Source organism: Aulonocara stuartgranti (assembly GCF_965226115.1).
Source record: "Aulonocara stuartgranti genome assembly, chromosome: 6".
NCBI classification, from domain to species: Eukaryota; Metazoa; Chordata; class Actinopteri; order Cichliformes; family Cichlidae; genus Aulonocara; species Aulonocara stuartgranti.
This window is the reverse complement of record NC_138944.1, coordinates 36,885,763-36,907,500: the sequence shown is the minus strand read 5'-3', so window position 1 is coordinate 36,907,500 and position 21,738 is coordinate 36,885,763. Positions and strand designations below refer to the sequence as shown.

The 21,738-nt window shown below is 38.8% G+C and overlaps 1 long non-coding RNA gene across 9 annotated transcripts in view; it reads right to left on the bottom strand.

Moving 5' to 3' along the window:
• Nucleotides 1-9,370, bottom strand: part of LOC309708340 — a 10,057-nt gene extending 687 nt beyond the window's left edge. For 2 of the 9 annotated variants that reach the window (XR_014277241.1, XR_014277243.1), the window contains exons 1-8: nt 7,676-9,045; nt 6,979-7,140; nt 6,618-6,726; nt 6,393-6,512; nt 6,089-6,250; nt 2,097-2,210; nt 1,213-1,370; nt 728-785 (exon numbers count right to left, since the gene is read on the bottom strand). This is a non-coding gene — a long non-coding RNA (uncharacterized lncRNA). The other 7 variants (XR_014277237.1, XR_014277238.1, XR_014277239.1 and 4 more) reach the window with 7 other exon arrangements.
• Between the last annotated feature and the right edge of the window lie 12,368 nt (nt 9,371-21,738).

The window sequence follows — 21,738 nt, the reverse complement described above, 5'->3', positions numbered from 1 at the left end:
ATGCCAGGTTGGTGCAGGCTGGTTACATGCATTTGGTCCTGATGCTGTCTTTAATTAAATGACTTGGTTCATTTTATGGCTGGGCTGTATGTGGGATTATATCATGTTATTTGGGCAGGAGTACCTGTCCCCTGTTAGACTTAGAAAGTTTCTCCATAAGTAGAGTTTCTAACTCTTCTAGCACATCTGTGGCTGACAGCTTTTTGGTGGCTCTTTTTACCCCACACTGGTTGTGAGTGTGTGAATAGCCCCACTAGTTATTTTGGGTTGCAGTTAACTAGGGAGGAAGGGGTGGGTATGCCATGATTAGGTGAATAACAATTATATGTGATACATAAATTTCACAATGCATGCATATATCTCTATCAATTAAACCTGGCCTGAGGGCTGCCATTTTTTACATTCAGTTATTTCTCTTAGAAATGTTGGAACTAAATAATGAATGTGTTACAGTTAAAGTGAAACACTGGTCAGTGTAAATGGCTCATTGGGACACAGAAACCTTTAAATTAAACCTGATATCTAGTGTCAAACAATATCAAAGCTGTAAAAGATGTTTACATTCAGAATTTATAAAACTATGATTGTAAATAAATTCAAACAAGTGAGCTTTTCTCTTTGTGCTGAATATCAACACTGTGGTTTCTTAGACTGTAAGCTTTACTTTAGTGCAACCAGTTGCAGAAGCTGCCACTCCAAATGTCTTTTGATAACAAGAAAAAAATACCTTTTCAGTACACGGCCTGAAGTTCTTCTCCGAAATCTTCTGCAATCGGCTTTGTCTGCTGGTTTGAAGACAATAAACCATAAAAAAGATGATTTAGTCACTTTGTCTGTGTCATGCAGCTCGAATGTGTCGTGTAACGATGTTGAATAGCCGTCGTTATCCCTCTGCTGCGTCAGTAGGATTGTACTGTACAGCATCTCATTGATATGTGAGGAATGCTAATGTAACATGATAACAGACTTACATCATTAAAATATAAAGTGCAGGAGATATTTAGATATTTTTTATATTTATATTACATTTTATAGCTGACGGATTTTACTAAATAGATAGAATTTACTAAATAGCTGGATGAACATGAAAAATATGTCTATAATAACAAATGACCATGAGAGCCAGTAGAATTAATTCAGCTGGACACTCAAAAGACGTCCTTAAATGCTCTTTAAGTGGCAGAACAGATGAACAAACAGTTAATCGCTTACTTGAGATGAAATCTGCTCAGCTACTTTGAAAACAGCTTCTAACTGGTTCCTCCTTTAACAGGATGACTGCTCAGGGGTAAGGCCATCATGCAATCCAGCAACCTTTATGGTTCTGCTTTGATTCACCAGGAACTATTAGGGAAACCTTCCAGCGCCTCCTGTGAAAGACACAGGCATAAACACACAAACATTTATTAACATGTTCCACAGTGTTCCAGTTTGATTTTCTTATCCTGTGGACAACAACGTACATGGATGCAGGTTTATTGTTAACTTTTGTAAGGTTTATTTAATGAACATATCCAGCTGCAGCTCCACTGTGATCCTGAACTGGAGAAGCACTTAAGAAAATGTGTCAATAAATGGACAAACATCAACTTACTATATTTATCCAAACAGACGGGACCAATAATGCTTCGCTGAGTTAGAGACTTTAACAGACTCTTCTATGTAAGAATGTCTCGTGCTGATATACCTGCAAACTTGACAACAAAGGTTTTTCAGACTACATGTAGCTGTCCTCTATGTCAGCTAACACATTTACATTTATGTCACACTTATTTCTGCTTTCCCATTTTATAATTATTACTTACATTTTGATTAGATACCTTGAGTTTGTAAATGATCAGATTACATAATTGGAATACAATGTATCCAATTCAGGGTTGCGGGAGGATGAAGCCTATCCCAGCTGATACAGGACAAAGACAGGCTGCCAGTTTATTGCAGGGCTAATACAATATGTGTAACAGAAAATCCACTTAAATGTTTGATATTTCTTATAATAATCATAATTATGACTATTATTTAAAGGTTTCTTCATAAATACATTTTGATTTTTTATAACCCCTAAAATATAAACCTGAGCTGTTTCAGATTCTGACCTCTGACCTCAGTGACCTGGCTGTGTCCTCACTGCAGCTCCCTCTTGGAAGTACGTCTGCTTCTTGTCTTCCCCCAGTGTTGACCGCCTGATATCAAGATATCACGTACTGTAACTGAGGAACAAAAAAGGACAAACACTTGCCTTCATTTAAAAGTACATTCATACAGAGATAATCTATGGAAACACACTAGTTCACAGTTTGGGAGGAACCAGTTCCTGTGAAACATTTCTGTATATGAACATCATGTGGAGAATGAATGAAATGAGTTCTTCAGGTGACTCAGCAGTCCCACACTGACAAATGAAATCTAGTTAAACTATTAAGCATATTTGCTCTTCTGAAATCTGTGTTAAACAACAACAAACATAAATTAGTAACAAAAACTACAGCTGAGTATAGGCTTTACAAACCACCAGCAGCCATAATGCTAAATTTTAATCTTCAAATGTTTCTGAGCTGTCTTCAACCTGCTTTTAGCACATTAAAGTCTCAATAAATAAAGTCAATGCAGACTCAATCCTAAATGTTCAGCACACAGAGACACAGAGGTACTGTTTAAAGTTTAGTGTTAACTTGAGTCACTGATCATTCACAGTATTACAGAGTCTGGCAGTCTTTGCATGATGTCCACGTCACTGTAAGTTTCTAGCTGACTCTCAGGTGTGCCAGCAGGAAAGAGTAATAATAACCTGCATCCTGAGGTTTGTCATGCAGGATTAAAGGAGCCAAGCTTTGTTCACACAGCTAGGATTGTATTTTACACTGACCGTGGGTCAGTATCAACTTCAAGAAGACAGCTGTAACTGTTGATAGAAGAATCACACACACATATTTATGGCTTTGCCTTATAGAATTCAGCATCTCAGTGCTCAGGAAATAGGTTTTGCAGCTGTTTGAGCTAAGATTTTCAAGTTATTCACAAATTAAAACCTATACTTTGTGTCGGGCAAGAACTAAATTCAAATGCATGTAACAGTGAGAAACGCACTGTCTTGGCGAAGTAAAGCGTTTCTCATCAACTTCATAGAGCTTGCTGTAACTTTTGATAGAAGACTCAGACAAACATATTCATGGCTTTATCTTATAGACTTCAATATCCCCCCAATGTGTGTGTGAGTCTTCTCTCAAAATTTACAGCTGTCTTTATGAAGTTTATGGAAAAACGCTTTATTTCACCACGTTAGTGCGTTTCTCGCTATTACATGCATTTGAATGGAGTTCTCGCCCGACACAAAGTATAGGTTTTCAATTTGTGAATAACTTGAAAATCTTAGCTCAAACAGCTGCAAAACCTATTTCCTCAGCACGGAGATGCTGAATTCTATAAGGCAAAGCCATAAATATGTGTGTGTGTGAGTCCTCTATCAAAAGTTACAGCTGTCTTCATGAAGTTGATACTGACCCAGGGTCAGTGTAAAATACAAGTTATTCACATAATGAAAACTTATACTTTGTTTCGTGCAAGAACTCCATTCAAATGCATGTAATAGTCAGAAACGCACTGTCTCGGCGAAATGAAGCCTTTTTGTACAACTTCATGAAGTTAGCTGTAACTTTTGATAAAAGGCTCAAAGCAGAGGGATAACGACGGCTATTCAACATCGTTACACGACACATTCGAGCTGCATGACGCAGACAAAGTGACTAAATCATCTTTTTTGTGGTTTATTGTCTTCAAACCAGCAGACAAAGCCGATTGCAGAAGATGTCGGAGAAGAACTTCAGGCCGTGTACTGAAAAGGTATTTTTTTCTTGTTATCAAAAGACATTTGGAGTGGCAGCTTCTGCAACTGGTTGCACTAAAGTAAAGCTTACAGTCTAAGAAACCACAGTGTTGATATTCAGCACAAAGAGAAAAGCTCACTTGTTTGAATTTATTTACAATCATAGTTTTATAAATTCTGAATGTAAACATCTTTTACAGCTTTGATATTGTTTGACACTAGATATCAGGTTTAATTTAAAGGTTTCTGTGTCCCAATGAGCCATTTACACTGACCAGTGTTTCACTTTAACTGTAACACATTCATTATTTAGTTCCAACATTTCTAAGAGAAATAACTGAATGTAAAAAATGGCAGCCCTCAGGCCAGGTTTAATTGATAGAGATATATGCATGCATTGTGAAATTTATGTATCACATATAATTGTTATTCACCTAATCATGGCATACCCACCCCTTCCTCCCTAGTTAACTGCAACCCAAAATAACTAGTGGGGCTATTTACACACTCACAACCAGTGTGGGGTAAAAAGAGCCACCAAAAAGCTGTCAGCCACAGATGTGCTAGAAGAGTTAGAAACTCTACTTATGGAGAAACTTTCTAAGTCTAACAGGGGACAGGTACTCCTGCCCAAATAACATGATATAACCCCACATACAGCCCAGCCATAAAATGAACCAAGTCATTTAATTAAAGACAGCATGGGACCAAATGCATGTAACCAGCCTGCACCAACCTGGCATTTCTTCCTCCTGAATTAAATGAATGAATGGATGAAAGTTAAATGACTACAAACCTAAAGCCACTAGTTCCCACACTGGAGCTCCCTGACACTGTGTGTTAACCGTATTTAGCTTGTATCAACAGTTGTAACAGGCTAAGCCACTTGAGACACTGCATTGAATTTGTTCCTGTCTTAATGATTTCAGCTGACTGGTTTCAACTCAGATGTTCTGCTTTTTCCTTTCAGTAGATCAAATCAACTCGTGCTGCTTCTGCTTCCAATTTAATGGCAAGAAGAAGAAGAAGAATGCTTCAGCGAAGTGGCGTTCATGGTCTCAGTGAACAGTCATGGTCACACACTGCATGTGGTTTTAAAAGCAACATGTCTGTTCAGTACAACGATCGAGATGTGTAATATTAGTGCAGCTACGGTTTGTTCTTGAACATCAGTTCTGTTTTCTACTTTGATCACTTAGACCAAAAAAGTGTTGTTTTCAGATTCTTTCTTTTAAATCTATAAAGCACCTGCTCATTTTTTATTACAATTAGTTTCACATAAATGTTAGTTTTTCCTTTATGATCTTTTAATGCTTACACTACACTGTACACATTAGAGACATTTCTGTTACCTGTTTCTGTTGACTCAGAGTTGTGAAATGTTCTTTTATTTAATGCACAATATGAAGTTCATAATTTTCTTACAAATAAAACTCTAATGACAAACATGAACAGCTGTGCTTATTTCTGAGACATGAGTTTTTGAATGTGTTTAGACAGTGTGCATCTGTAATCTGAAACTGTAATGGTGAACCTGAGGTGATGGTCAACAGAAGGCTAATATATATCAATATAAAACAATATTGAAGTAATGTCTTTACCCCCTGCAGCGTGTGGACGCTGTGCACTCAATCACCTTATTCACTGTAGTAAACATGCACCGCTAGCTCAAGTGACTGACTGTCTCCATGGTTACATCGTATATTATTAGCTATGCAAACAGCTTCCATAGATACCGCCATAGCTCTCTGCAGCTGTAACACTTTCACACTTTGCAAATCATTTCACGATTTTGATAGTTATGAAGACAGAATATGTTTTTAAGGTCATGCTAGGCGGTTGCTATGGTGGTTGCTGTGGACTTGGCTGGACCGCGTCCGATTCCTGTTATTAGCTGTCCGCCGTAGGAAGGCTGCGTTCCATTTACAAGTAGTGACAGTCTGCCGCAACTCGAACTCAAACCCCGCTTTGTTCTTTAATTATAGGCCTTTTATAGCCGTTCATGACACACACACACACATATAAAGCACTTTGCCTCACCATGAGAATGGAACTTTACCTAAGCTAACCTTTAAAATATCTGATATAGGATAGAAAAAATGAAGCAACCAGAGATTTAATGATGAAGACTCTGGGTTCTGTAGTGACCTGAATGACTCTTTGCATACAATTTATTGAAGAGGACTTTAGAATGCACTTTACATTTAGACTGTTGCTGTTTAATTTTTTACATTGTTGCGGTGTTATGTCATGAATAAAGTTCACCTGCTGGGGGTTTGATGGATCAGATCATCATAATCAATGGGTCCTGAGGTGGGCGGGACTGTCTCTGGTGATGTCACCATGAAGGAACAGCATCTGGCACGTGTTGCTGAAACATCCCAGTACACTGGTGTAGTTTCCTCTCCAGCTGTTTGACATTTGACACTTCAACATTAAGGGGAAGAAGAAGAAACAGTGTTAGGTCAGGTGACCACATGGTTTCTAAAGTAACTGACAGGAAGTAACCAGGCCGTTAGAAATGGATGGCATGTGTTTAGAGTTACTGGAGTTGGGTAACTCTACTTACCAAAAGCAGAAGCACACAGATGAAGGATCAGATGCTGAATGTTGCAGGAACATGCTCGTGCGGTGGTCATTCAGTGCTGCTCCGGCAGGTTAGACAGTCCAAGACTGATATACTGCCCATCTGAGAGTTTGAAAACACACATGCAAAGATTTATTTTGTATTACAGTCAAAGTTGGATGTTCATTTTTGTCCTTTAAAAATGTTTGTGTATTTGAAAGCGCTAACATTTAAGGATGACTTGGATCGTCTCCTTTAAAGGGGAGACAAGTGTATCCACTGATCCACGTCACTTTACCTGGATGATGACTCCTCTCCCCCTCACTCAGAAACGCTCCTAATATAACCAAGCAAATAAATAATATTGAAGATTTACTTACATCATTACAAAAACAGGAAAAACATCTCCCTTTGATTCTATTTCTCCATTCCTGCTGAACATCAGGCAACAAATATCTCAATAAATCACAGTAAAATGTAAAGCACATGTTTTCTCTGCTTTGTCTAACCTCTGCAGAGCCTCTGTCAAGAAAAACATATCTGTAAGCATAAAACAAATATACATTTCATAACACGTCACTGGACAAACCTCGGTCAGTTGATTTCCTCTGTGCAGTGCAGACGAACATCAGTCAGCAAGTCAAGGTGGTGAGATGGACTGGTGTCCTTTGTGACTCTGCTGGTTCTTCTGAGGAAATACCACTGTCTCTCCACACCGTCACCATCTGTGAGCACAAACTGCTGCTCTGCTCTGCCAGCATGTAGGAAATCACATATCACACACACAGGGGTGAAGAAACATTAGAACTCAACTTTGGATACTTTAGATCTAAACAGATCAAAGTAGCTCTTAGCTTCAACAATCAGTGAACAGACAAACAATGATACCATACTGATTCTGTATGAATACAATATGGTATTTTCAATACAGGTGTCAAATTAATTTACTAAAACTAATACAGATATATGTATTTTTTTTGATAAATTCGTTTGCTAAATTATAAGAATATATATTTTTTCATTTAACAATTGCAACTGAAAGAAATTAAATATTGAACAAAAATATATTGTCACATTCTGAGCATGCTCAGCATGCTGACAGACTTGAAGTTGCTACAGATTTTAAGAAGTGATGATTATAGGGAAAAAACTTCTCTTTTTCATCCGTTTAATCAAACATTTGATGCCTTAGATGTCTCAGTCCTATAGCATTCTGCAACTACAACTAAGCTGAAGCTTGGATTTGGCTGCAGGTGCCCTGTACATCCTTCTCAACATGTGGGTACCATTTAATCACACTTCTTCCTGAGCTTTGCTTCGTCACAAGACCAAAGGTGGCATCCCGTGTCACGGTCATATCATCATCCAGAAGAAACATTTGAAGAAACATCATGGAGAAGAAACATTTACGCGCCTCCCGGTTTTGTTTTCTGATCCTGCAAAAAGACTGAGGACAACAAAGCCCAGAGAACACGAGATACACAACATCCAACATTCAGACTCAACAGCCTCCATAAATGAAGAGCACCAGGTTGGTTCAGTTATAGTAGATGTCATGGAATTTTTTTAATAAAGTCTGCAACACAGAAAGAGCTGTGATCATGCTATTTATTACTGTGCACAGGAGAGCAAACACACATCAAACATCACAGTTCAGTCATGTCAGCTCTGCCACTTCACGTGTCTCGCTATGAAACCTAACGGATCAATGGTTATGCTGTTTTGTGCCCTTGACGTTATCAGCACCTGTAAAGGGAGTTGTTTTCTCAAACTGCTGAAGTAAGTTCATCTAGTTTTAGAAACTTTCATTGAACAGTCTATAACAGTGTCACAACTAAGCATATGCATAAGCACTTAAATGCTTTAAATGAGAATAACATAAAATTTCTATTACAGGAGCTAGAGCCTGTCCCAGTAGTCATAGGTAGAGCACACCTGGACAGGTCACCAGTCTGTCAGAGGACTAACACAGATGCAGCCTGACTCAATCCTAAATGTTCAGCACACAGAGACACAGAGGTACCGTTTAAAGTTTAGTGTTAACTTGAGTCACTGATCATTTGCAGTATTACAGAGTCTGGCAGTCTTTGCATGATGTCCACGTCACTGTAAGTTTCTAGCTGACTCTCAGGTGTGACAGGTGTGCCAGCAGGAAAGAGTAATAATAGCCTGCATCCTGAGGTTTTTCATGCAGGATTAAAGGAGCCAGGCTTTGTTCACACAGCTAGGATTGTATTTTACACTGACCCTGGGTCAGTATAAGTATCATACAGTTTAAACGAAGCACTGAAACTTGCACATATTTATTACAGATGCACTGAAGCTAATCGAGATATTTGCTGTCAGTCTGTGGCTGCGATTAAACACTTTACTGGAAACTTTATTAACTAGTAACTTCGTCAGTCATGACAGAAGCTAATATTTCTGTGCTAACATCGTTTAAACAGTAACAGCTTTACTCCAATATAAGCTAACGTTTACACCGTAACTTTAAGCTAGCACCATAAAGACGGTAAAACACGTAATAACATCTACAAATGCATCTTAAAGCTGTTATATTAGCACTCTGTGTATTACTAACATAACCACATTAACATTATTGACACTCGCTGGTCTGACTTAATAGTCATTCTATAAATGCTGTCCGTTTAAACGGTCTTACCTGTACACACTGCTGTATCCACCGGATTGCAGCCAGAGTGGATTCTGGAGTCTTCCCACGCTCCTGTTAGTGATCCTCCATCTGGATGGATGATAACAACCTTCTGAACAATCTATCAGGAGATGGTCCATATCTAGGGGATATGGACTGATAACAGCCGAAGCGGGTGAATAAAGTCACCCAGTCGCTAGCTGTGCGATTACCCAGCATACACCAGCACAATATTAGGCACAGCACCACCATAGACATTTTCAGTGGTTTTGAATGCAGGACATGGTTATCTTACCTTGTAAAATGCATGACAATAAAACAGCTAACCATCATAAAATGGTATTGTGTATGTATGTATGTGCATGTGTGTGTGTGTGTGTGAGAGAGAGAGAGAGAGAGAAAGAGAGAGGGGGGGGGAGAGAGATCAAAGGCGTGCGCTTATGTTTTTTCTTGATCAAGAGTGTGCCTCCTCTCTCTTATTGGATGTATGGTATAGCATGTTTATTCAGGTGCACCTTTGAAGTCTATGAAAATACTTTGCAGCCTGGTCTGAGTGGTCATTTCTGCACAGACACAATGAAGCGTGCACTCAGTTTAGAGGAGGCTGTTGCTGCAGTTTTGCACTCTCCACAAGCAGTGGAGATACTTCTGACAGCGAAGAAGAATTTTTGCCAGGCACCGAGGAGCTTTGCAGCTCATGTGCGGAGGAGGAGAAGGAGAAGGCGGAAGAAGAGCAGGAGGAAGAGACAAGACTGGAGGATGGCCAGTAGAGATCTAAAAATGGAGAAATCATGTGGCAACCCACACACGAAGAGGTCCTGCTATTTTTCCTCCCCCCATTTTAACCCCAGGACCAACCCATTATGCAATTCGTATAGGATCAGCAGCCCTGTGAGCACTTTCCATCTTTTTTTTGCAGAGGACATTATGCAGCTAATCCTGCATTTCACCAACCTGCAGGGGCAACAGGTCAGTAAAAGACTGGAAGGACATAGATGAGGCTTACATGGGGCTTGTGATGCTGGCTGGCCTGTACAGGTCTCAACATGAAACGACAACAAGCCTGTGAAATGGGGAGACAGGGCTCTTCTGTTTCATGCTACCATGTCAAAAAAAAAAAAAGATTTGAGCAAATTAATCGGGCAGTAAGATTCGATGATCGTCTCTCCCGTCCAGGTCGCTACAGGGGGGGGGGGGGGGGGGGGGGGGGGGGGGCAAGGCTGTGGTTTCCTACATTCCCAAGCAAAGAAAAAAGGTTGTCTTATTGAGCACCAGGCACCGTGAGCTACAAGTCCAGGACTCTGGGAAGAGAAAGCCCCACATCATCCTGGATTATAACAAATGCAAAGGGACTGTGGATCATTTGGACCAGGTAAGCACAATTATAAGTAATTTATTTGCCAAATTGTTTACCGTTTCTCATTGTTATAACTGATAAAGTCAGATAATGTGATTATAATAGTTTTGATATGAGATGATAGTTTTAGACTATGATAGTTTTGATAGTTACAGTAAGGAGGGGGGGGAGGGGGGTCCGGTTTGACGCCCACAGGCAGGAAGAATCTCTTGCTTATGGCTGTATAAATCTGTTCATGTCACCTGATCATTTCTTTTTGTTTTGCAGGTTTGTGGCAACTACTCCTGCCGTAGAAGGACACATAGGTGGCCCATGTGTCTGTTCTACCACATGATCGAGGTAAGCTGCTATAATGCTTTCATTCAAGACAGCTGTAACTTTTGATAGAAGACGCATATAAACATATTTATGGCTTTATCTTATAAAGTTCGATATCCCCGTGTTGAGCAAACAGGTTTTGCAGCTGTTTGATCTAAGATTTTCAAGTTATTCACAAAATGAATACCTATACTTTGTTTCGTGCGACAACTCCATTCAAATGCATGTAATAGTCAGAAACGCACTGTCTTGGCGAAATAAAGCGTTTACAACTTCATGAAGACAGCTCTAACTTTTGATAGGAGACTCAGATATGCGTATTTATGGCTTTATCTTATCGAATTCAATATCCCCGTGTTGAGCAAACAGTTTTAAAGCTATGTGAGCTAAGATTTTCAAGTTATTCACAAGATGAAAACCTATACTTTGTTTCGTGCGAGAACTCCATTCAAATGCATGTAATAGTCAGAAACGCACGGTCTCGGCGAAATAAAGTGTTTTTGTACAGCTTCATGAAGTTACCTGTAACTTTTGATAGAAGGCTCAGACACACATCAATATGGCTTTGCCTTATACAATTCAGCATCTCCGTGCTGGGGAAACAGGTTTTGCAGCTGTTTGAGCCAAGAGCTTCCAGTTATTGAAAAAATGAAAGCCTATACTTTGTTTCGTGCGAGAACTCCATTCAAATAAAAGGGTTTACAACTTCATGAAGACAGCTGTAACTTTTGATAGGAAACTCAGATATACGTATTTATGGCTTTATCTTATAGAATTCAATATCCCCGTTGAGCAAACAGTTTTAAAGCTATTTGAGCTAAGATTTTTAAGTTATTCACAAAATAAAAAGCTATACTTTGTTTCGTGTGAGAACTCCATTTATGTTACGCCCCTAATCTAGGCATGTAGGGACGCACATAAGGTTGGAGGAGAGAGAGACAAATCCCCGCCCTGGTTCCCAAGCCAAACATCCAAACCAGTTGTGAGTAAAAAAAGGTGATTTTATTTAAGGACAAGAAGCATAGCTCCAGGGTGAGCCCAGGCCAAAATAATAAACAAAACCAACTAAGACCCACCAGAAAAGACGAACTAAACCCTAGGAAAGAAAACGAACAAAAAAATGACAGAGCTATCCCTCGCTCCCTGACCAAGAAAACAGGAGAAAACGATTCCAAAAGAAAAGGCAGCTCACCCCTTCCGCTTCAGCCCACGAGTGCCTAAGCTCTCAGCTAATGCACTAGGAGCGGCTTTTACAATTCACCCTCACACAAATACACAAGATAAGCACAGGCTGGGAAAACCATGGTCAGGACCGCGACGGCTGTCAGGCTACTCGCTCTTGCACACACTCTCTCTCTCCCCTCTGGAGCTGTCAGAGCGGCTTTTTGAACGTGGTCACCTGTTCCATGGTCCAATCAGCTACTCACTACTCTTCATTAGGGGAGGGACCTGTAAAGTGTCTTGAACACAGTAAAGAGACACATGTCTCGCATGTAATAGTCAGAAACGCACTATCTTGGCAAAAGAAAGCGTTTTTGTACAACTTCATATAAATAGCTGTAACTTTTGATAGAAGACTCAGACAAACATGTTTATGGCTTTATCTTATAGAACTCAAGGTCCCCTTGCTGGGAAAACAGGATTTGCAGCTGTTTGAGCTAAGATTTTCAAGTTATACACATAATGAAAACCTATACTTTGTTTCGGTCGAGTTCCCCATTCAAATGCATGTAACAGTGAGAAACGCACTGTCTTGGCGAAAGAAAGCGTTTTTGTACAACTTCATATAAATCGCTGTAACTTTTGATAGAAGACTCAGACAAACATGTTTATGGCTTTATCTTATAGAACTCAAGGTCCCCGTGCTGGGAAAACAGGATTTGCAGCTGTTTGAGCTAAGATTTTCAAGTTATACACATAATGAAAACCTATACTTTGTTTCGGTCGAGTTCCCCATTCAAATGCATGTAACAGTGAGAAACGCACTGTCTTGGCAAAAGAAAGCGTTTTTGTACAACTTCATATAAATAGCTGTAACTTTTGATAGAAGACTCGGATACACATGTTTATGGCTTTATCTTATAGAACTCAAGGTCCCCGTGCTGGGAAAACAGGATTTGCAGCTGTTTGAGCTAAGATTTTCAAGTTATACACATAATGAAAACCTATACTTTGTTTCGGTCGAATTCCCCATTCAAATGCATGTAACAGTGAGAAACGCACTGTCTTGGCAAAAGAAAGCGTTTTTGTACAACTTCATATAAATAGCTGTAACTTTTGATAGAAGACTCGGATACACATGTTTATGGCTTTATCTTATAGAACTCAAGGTCCCCATGCTGGGAAAACAGGTTTTGCAGCTGTTTGAGCTAAGATTTCCAAGTTATACACATAATGAAAACCTATACTTTATTTTGGTCGTTCCCCATTCAAATGCATGTAACAGTGAGAAACGCACTGTCTTGGCGAAAGAAAGCGTTTTTGTACAACTTCATATAAATAGCTGTAACTTTTGATAGAAGACTCAGACAAACATGTTTATGGCTTTATCTTATAGAACTCAAGGTCCCCATGCTGGGAAAACAGGATTTGCAGCTGTTTGAGCTAAGATTTCCAAGTTATACACATAATGAAAACCTATACTTTGTTTCGGTCGAGTTCCCCATTCAAATGCATGTAACAGTGAGAAACGCACTGTCTTGGCGAAAGAAAGCGTTTTTGTACAACTTCATATAAATAGCTGTAACTTTTGATAGAAGACTCAGACAAACATGTTTATGGCTTTATCTTATAGAACTCAAGGTCCCCTTGCTGGGCAAACAGGATTTGCAGCTGTTTGAGCTAAGATTTCCAAGTTATACACATAATGAAAACCTATACTTTGTTTCGGTCGAGTTCCCCATTCAAATGCATGTAACAGTGAGAAACGCACTGTCTTGGCGAAATAAAGCGTTTTTGTACAACTTCATATAAATAGCTGTAACCTTTGATAGAAGACTCAGACAAACATGTTTATGGCTTTATCTTATAGAACTCAAGGTCCCCGTGCTGGGAAAACAGGATTTGCAGCTGTTTGAGCTAAGATTTTCAAGTTATACACATAATGAAAACCTATACTTTGTTTCGGTCGAGTTCCCCATTCAAATGCATGTAACAGTGAGAAACGCACTGTCTTGGCGAAAGAAAGCGTTTTTGTACAACGTCATATAAATAGCTGTAACTTTTGATAGAAGACTCAGACAAACATGTTTATGGCTTTATCTTATAGAACTCAAGGTCCCCTTGCTGGGCAAACAGGATTTGCAGCTGTTTGAGCTAAGATTTCCAAGTTATACACATAATGAAAACCTATACTTTGTTTCGGTCGAGTTCCCCATTCAAATGCATGTAACAGTGAGAAACGCACTGTCTTGGCGAAAGAAAGCGTTTTTGTACAACTTCATATAAATAGCTGTAACTTTTGATAGAAGACTCAGACAAACAGGTTTATGGCTTTATCTTATAGAACTCAAGGTCCCCGTGCTGGGAAAACAGGATTTGCAGCTGTTTGAGCTAAGATTTTCAAGTTATACACATAATGAAAACCTATACTTTGTTTCGGTCGAGTTCCCCATTCAAATGCATGTAACAGTGAGAAACGCACTGTCTTGGCAAAAGAAAGCGTTTTTGTACAACTTCATATAAATAGCTGTAACTTTTGATAGAAGACTCGGATACACATGTTTATGGCTTTATCTTATAGAACTCAAGGTCCCCGTGCTGGGAAAACAGGATTTGCAGCTGTTTGAGCTAAGATTTTCAAGTTATACACATAATGAAAACCTATACTTTGTTTCGGTCGAATTCCCCATTCAAATGCATGTAACAGTGAGAAACGCACTGTCTTGGCAAAAGAAAGCGTTTTTGTACAACTTCATATAAATAGCTGTAACTTTTGATAGAAGACTCGGATACACATGTTTATGGCTTTATCTTATAGAACTCAAGGTCCCCATGCTGGGAAAACAGGTTTTGCAGCTGTTTGAGCTAAGATTTCCAAGTTATACACATAATGAAAACCTATACTTTATTTTGGTCGTTCCCCATTCAAATGCATGTAACAGTGAGAAACGCACTGTCTTGGCGAAAGAAAGCGTTTTTGTACAACTTCATATAAATAGCTGTAACTTTTGATAGAAGACTCAGACAAACATGTTTATGGCTTTATCTTATAGAACTCAAGGTCCCCATGCTGGGAAAACAGGATTTGCAGCTGTTTGAGCTAAGATTTCCAAGTTATACACATAATGAAAACCTATACTTTGTTTCGGTCGAGTTCCCCATTCAAATGCATGTAACAGTGAGAAACGCACTGTCTTGGCGAAAGAAAGCGTTTTTGTACAACTTCATATAAATAGCTGTAACTTTTGATAGAAGACTCAGACAAACATGTTTATGGCTTTATCTTATAGAACTCAAGGTCCCCTTGCTGGGCAAACAGGATTTGCAGCTGTTTGAGCTAAGATTTCCAAGTTATACACATAATGAAAACCTATACTTTGTTTCGGTCGAGTTCCCCATTCAAATGCATGTAACAGTGAGAAACGCACTGTCTTGGCGAAATAAAGCGTTTTTGTACAACTTCATATAAATAGCTGTAACCTTTGATAGAAGACTCAGACAAACATGTTTATGGCTTTATCTTATAGAACTCAAGGTCCCCGTGCTGGGAAAACAGGATTTGCAGCTGTTTGAGCTAAGATTTTCAAGTTATACACATAATGAAAACCTATACTTTGTTTCGGTCGAGTTCCCCATTCAAATGCATGTAACAGTGAGAAACGCACTGTCTTGGCGAAAGAAAGCGTTTTTGTACAACGTCATATAAATAGCTGTAACTTTTGATAGAAGACTCAGACAAACATGTTTATGGCTTTATCTTATAGAACTCAAGGTCCCCTTGCTGGGCAAACAGGATTTGCAGCTGTTTGAGCTAAGATTTCCAAGTTATACACATAATGAAAACCTATACTTTGTTTCGGTCGAGTTCCCCATTCAAATGCATGTAACAGTGAGAAACGCACTGTCTTGGCGAAAGAAAGCGTTTTTGTACAACTTCATATAAATAGCTGTAACTTTTGATAGAAGACTCAGACAAACAGGTTTATGGCTTTATCTTATAGAACTCAAGGTCCCCGTGCTGGGAAAACAGGATTTGCAGCTGTTTGAGCTAAGATTTCCAAGTTATACACATAATGAAAACCTATACTTTGTTTCGGTCGAGTTCCCCATTCAAATGCATGTAACAGTGAGAAACGCACTGTCTTGGCGAAAGAAAGCGTTTTTGTACAACTTCATATAAATAGCTGTAACTTTTGATAGAAGACTCAGACAAACATGTTTATGGCTTTATCTTATAGAACTCAAGGTCCCCTTGCTGGGAAAACAGGATTTGCAGCTGTTTGAGCTAAGATTTTCAAGTTATACACATAATGAAAACCTATACTTTGTTTCGGTCGAGTTCCCCATTCAAATGCATGTAACAGTGAGAAACGCACTGTCTTGGCGAAAGAAAGCGTTTTTGTACAACTTCATATAAATAGCTGTAACTTTTGATAGAAGACTCAGACAAACATGTTTATGGCTTTATCTTATAGAACTCAAGGTCCCCTTGCTGGGCAAACAGGATTTGCAGCTGTTTGAGCTAAGATTTCCAAGTTATACACATAATGAAAACCTATACTTTGTTTCGGTCGAGTTCCCCATTCAAATGCATGTAACAGTGAGAAACGCACTGTCTTGGCGAAATAAAGCGTTTTTGTACAACTTCATATAAATAGCTGTAACCTTTGATAGAAGACTCAGACAAACATGTTTATGGCTTTATCTTATAGAACTCAAGGTCCCCGTGCTGGGAAAACAGGATTTGCAGCTGTTTGAGCTAAGATTTCCAAGTTATACACATAATGAAAACCTATACTTTGTTTCGGTCGAGTTCCCCATTCAAATGCATGTAACAGTGAGAAACGCACTGTCTTGGCGAAAGAAAGCGTTTTTGTACAACTTCATATAAATAGCTGTAACTTTTGATAGAAGACTCAGACAAACATGTTTATGGCTTTATCTTATAGAACTCAAGGTCCCCTTGCTGGGAAAACAGGATTTGCAGCTGTTTGAGCTAAGATTTTCAAGTTATACACATAATGAAAACCTATACTTTGTTTCGGTCGAGTTCCCCATTCAAATGCATGTAACAGTGAGAAACGCACTGTCTTGGCGAAAGAAAGCGTTTTTGTACAACTTCATATAAATAGCTGTAACTTTTGATAGAAGACTCAGACAAACATGTTTATGGCTTTATCTTAAAGAACTCAAGGTCCCCGTGCTGGGAAAACAGGATTTGCAGCTGTTTGAGCTAAGATTTTCAAGTTATACACATAATGAAAACCTATACTTTGTTTCGGGCGAGTTCCCCATTCAAATGCATGTAACAGTGAGAAACGCACTGTCTTGGTGAAGGAAAGCGTTTTTGTACAACTTCATATAAATAGCTGTAACTTTTGATAGAAGACTCGAATACACATGTTTATGGCTTTATCTTATAGAACTCAAGGTCCCCGTGCTGGGAAAACAGGATTTGCAGCTGTTTGAGCTAAGATTTTCAAGTTATACACATAATGAAAACCTATACTTTGTTTCGGGCGAGTTCCCCATTCAAATGCATGTAACAGTGAGAAACGCACTGTCTTGGTGAAGGAAAGCGTTTTTGTACAACTTCATATAAATAGCTGTAACTTTTGATAGAAGACTCGAATACACATGTTTATGGCTTTATCTTATAGAACTCAAGGTCCCCGTGCTGGGAAAACAGGATTTGCAGCTGTTTGAGCTAAGATTTCCAAGTTATACACATAATGAAAACCTATACTTTGTTTCGGTCGAGTTCCCCATTCAAATGCATGTAACAGTGAGAAACGCACTGTCTTGGCGAAAGAAAGCGTTTTTGTACAACTTCATATAAATAGCTGTAACTTTTGATAGAAGACTCAGACAAACATGTTTATGGCTTTATCTTATAGAACTCAAGGTCCCCTTGCTGGGAAAACAGGATTTGCAGCTGTTTGAGCTAAGATTTTCAAGTTATACACATAATGAAAACCTATACTTTGTTTCGGTCGAGTTCCCCATTCAAATGCATGTAACAGTGAGAAACGCACTGTCTTGGCGAAAGAAAGCGTTTTTGTACAACTTCATATAAATAGCTGTAACTTTTGATAGAAGACTCAGACAAACATGTTTATGGCTTTATCTTATAGAACTCAAGGTCCCCTTGCTGGGCAAACAGGATTTGCAGCTGTTTGAGCTAAGATTTCCAAGTTATACACATAATGAAAACCTATACTTTGTTTCGGTCGAGTTCCCCATTCAAATGCATGTAACAGTGAGAAACGCACTGTCTTGGCGAAATAAAGCGTTTTTGTACAACTTCATATAAATAGCTGTAACCTTTGATAGAAGACTCAGACAAACATGTTTATGGCTTTATCTTATAGAACTCAAGGTCCCCGTGCTGGGAAAACAGGATTTGCAGCTGTTTGAGCTAAGATTTTCAAGTTATACACATAATGAAAACCTATACTTTGTTTCGGTCGAGTTCCCCATTCAAATGCATGTAACAGTGAGAAACGCACTGTCTTGGCGAAAGAAAGCGTTTTTGTACAACTTCATATAAATAGCTGTAACTTTTGATAGAAGACTCAGACAAACATGTTTATGGCTTTATCTTATAGAACTCAAGGTCCCCGTGCTGGGAAAACAGGATTTGCAGCTGTTTGAGCTAAGATTTCCAAGTTATACACATAATGAAAACCTATACTTTGTTTCGGGCGAGTTCCCCATTCAAATGCATGTAACAGTGAGAAACGCACTGTCTTGGTGAAGGAAAGCGTTTTTGTACAACTTCATATAAATAGCTGTAACTTTTGATAGAAGACTCGAATACACATGTTTATGGCTTTATCTTATAGAACTCAAGGTCCCCGTGCTGGGAAAACAGGATTTGCAGCTGTTTGAGCTAAGATTTTCAAGTTATACACATAATGAAAACCTATACTTTGTTTCGGTCGAGTTCCCCATTCAAATGCATGTAACAGTGAGAAACGCACTGTCTTGGCGAAAGAAAGCGTTTTTGTACAACTTCATATAAATAGCTGTAACTTTTGATAGAAGACTCAGACAAACATGTTTATGGCTTTATCTTATAGAACTCAAGGTCCCCGTGCTGGGAAAACAGGATTTGCAGCTGTTTGAGCTAAGATTTCCAAGTTATACACATAATGAAAACCTATACTTTGTTTCGGTCGAGTTCCCCATTCAAATGCATGTAACAGTGAGAAACGCACTGTCTTGGCGAAAGAAAGCGTTTTTGTACAACTTCATATAAATAGCTGTAACTTTTGATAGAAGACTCAGACAAACATGTTTATGGCTTTATCTTATAGAACTCAAGGTCCCCGTGCTGGGAAAACAGGATTTGCAGCTGTTTGAGCTAAGATTTCCAAGTTATACACATAATGAAAACCTATACTTTGTTTCGGTCGAGTTCCCCATTCAAATGCATGTAACAGTGAGAAACGCACTGTCTTGGCGAAAGAAAGCGTTTTTGTACAACTTCATATAAATAGCTGTAACTTTTGATAGAAGACTCAGACAAACATGTTTATGGCTTTATCTTATAGAACTCAAGGTCCCCTTGCTGGGCAAACAGGATTTGCAGCTGTTTGAGCTAAGATTTCAAAGTTATACACATAATGAAAACCTATACTTTGTTTCGGTTCCCCATTCAAATGCATGTAACAGTGAGAAACGCCCTGTCTTGGCGAAAGAAAGCGTTTTTGTACAACTTCATATAAATAGCTGTAACTTTTGATAGAAGACTCAGACAAACAGGTTTATGACTTTATCTTATAGAACTCAAGGTCCCCGTGCTGGGAAAACAGGATTTGCAGCTGTTTGAGCTAAGATTTCCAAGTTATACACATAATGAAAACCTATACTTTGTTTCGGTCGAGTTCCCCATTCAAATGCATGTAACAGTGAGAAACGCACTGTCTTGGCGAAAGAAAGCGTTTTTGTACAACTTCATATAAATAGCTGTAACTTTTGATAGAAGACTCAGACAAACATGTTTATGGCTTTATCTTATAGAACTCAAGGTCCCCGTGCTGGGCAAACAGGATTTGCAGCTGTTTGAGCTAAGATTTCCAAGTTATACACATAATGAAAACCTATACTTTGTTTCGGTCGAGTTCCCCATTCAAATGCATGTAACAGTGAGAAACGCACTGTCTTGGCGAAAGAAAGCGTTTTTGTACAACTTCATATAAATAGCTGTAACTTTTGATAGAAGACTCGAATACACATGTTTATGGCTTTATCTTATAGAACTCAAGGTCCCCGTGCTGGGAAAACAGGATTTGCAGCTGTTTGAGCTAAGATTTTCAAGTTATACACATAATGAAAACCTATACTTTGTTTCGGGCGAGTTCCCCATTCAAATGCATGTAACAGTGAGAAACGCACTGTCTTGGTGAAGGAAAGCGTTTTTGTACAACTTCATATAAATAGCTGTAACTTTTGATAGAAGACTCAGACAAACATGTTTATGGCTTTATCTTATAGAACTCAAGGTCCCCGTGCTGGGAAAACAGGATTTGCAGCTGTTTGAGCTAAGATTTCCAAGTTATACACATAATGAAAACCTATACTTTGTTTCGGTCGAGTTCCCCATTCAAATGCATGTAACAGTGAGAAACGCACTGTCTTGGCGAAAGAAAGCGTTTTTGTACAACTTCATATAAATAGCTGTAACTTTTGATAGAAGACTCAGACAAACATGTTTATGGCTTTATCTTATAGAACTCAAGGTCCCCGTGCTGGGAAAACAGGATTTGCAGCTGTTTGAGCTAAGATTTCCAAGTTATACACATAATGAAAACCTATACTTTGTTTCGGTCGAGTTCCCCATTCAAATGCATGTAACAGTGAGAAACGCACTGTCTTGGCGAAAGAAAGCGTTTTTGTACAACTTCATATAAATAGCTGTAACTTTTGATAGAAGACTCAGACAAACATGTTTATGGCTTTATCTTATAGAACTCAAGGTCCCCTTGCTGGGCAAACAGGATTTGCAGCTGTTTGAGCTAAGATTTCAAAGTTATACACATAATGAAAACCTATACTTTGTTTCGGTCGAGTTCCCCATTCAAATGCATGTAACAGTGAGAAACGCACTGTCTTGGCGAAAGAAAGCGTTTTTGTACAACTTCATATAAATAGCTGTAACTTTTGATAGAAGACTCGGATACACATGTTTATGGCTTTATCTTATAGAACTCAAGGTCCCCGTGCTGGGAAAACAGGTTTTGCAGCTGTTTGAGCTAAGATTTCCAAGTTATACACATAATGAAAACCTATACTTTATTTCGGTCGTTCCCCATTCAAATGCATGTAACAGTGACAAACGCACTGTCTTGGCGAAAGAAAGCGTTTTTGTACAACTTCATATAAATAGCTGTAACTTTTGATAGAAGACTCAGACAAACATGTTTATGGCTTTATCTTATAGAACTCAAGGTCCCCTTGCTGGGCAAACAGGATTTGCAGCTGTTTGAGCTAAGATTTCCAAGTTATACATATAATGAAAACCTATACTTTGTTTCGGTCGAGTTCCCCATTCAAATGCATGTAACAGTGAGAAACGCACTGTCTTGGCGAAAGAAAGCGTTTTTGTACAACTTCATATAAATAGCTGTAACTTTTGATAGAAGACTCAGACAAACATGTTTATGGCTTTATCTTATAGAACTCAAGGTCCCCGTGCTGGGAAAACAGGATTTGCAGCTGTTTGAGCTAAGATTTCCAAGTTATACACATAATGAAAACCTATACTTTGTTTCGGTCGAGTTCCCCATTCAAATGCATGTAACAGTGAGAAACGCACTGTCTTGGCGAAAGAAAGCGTTTTTGTACAACTTCATATA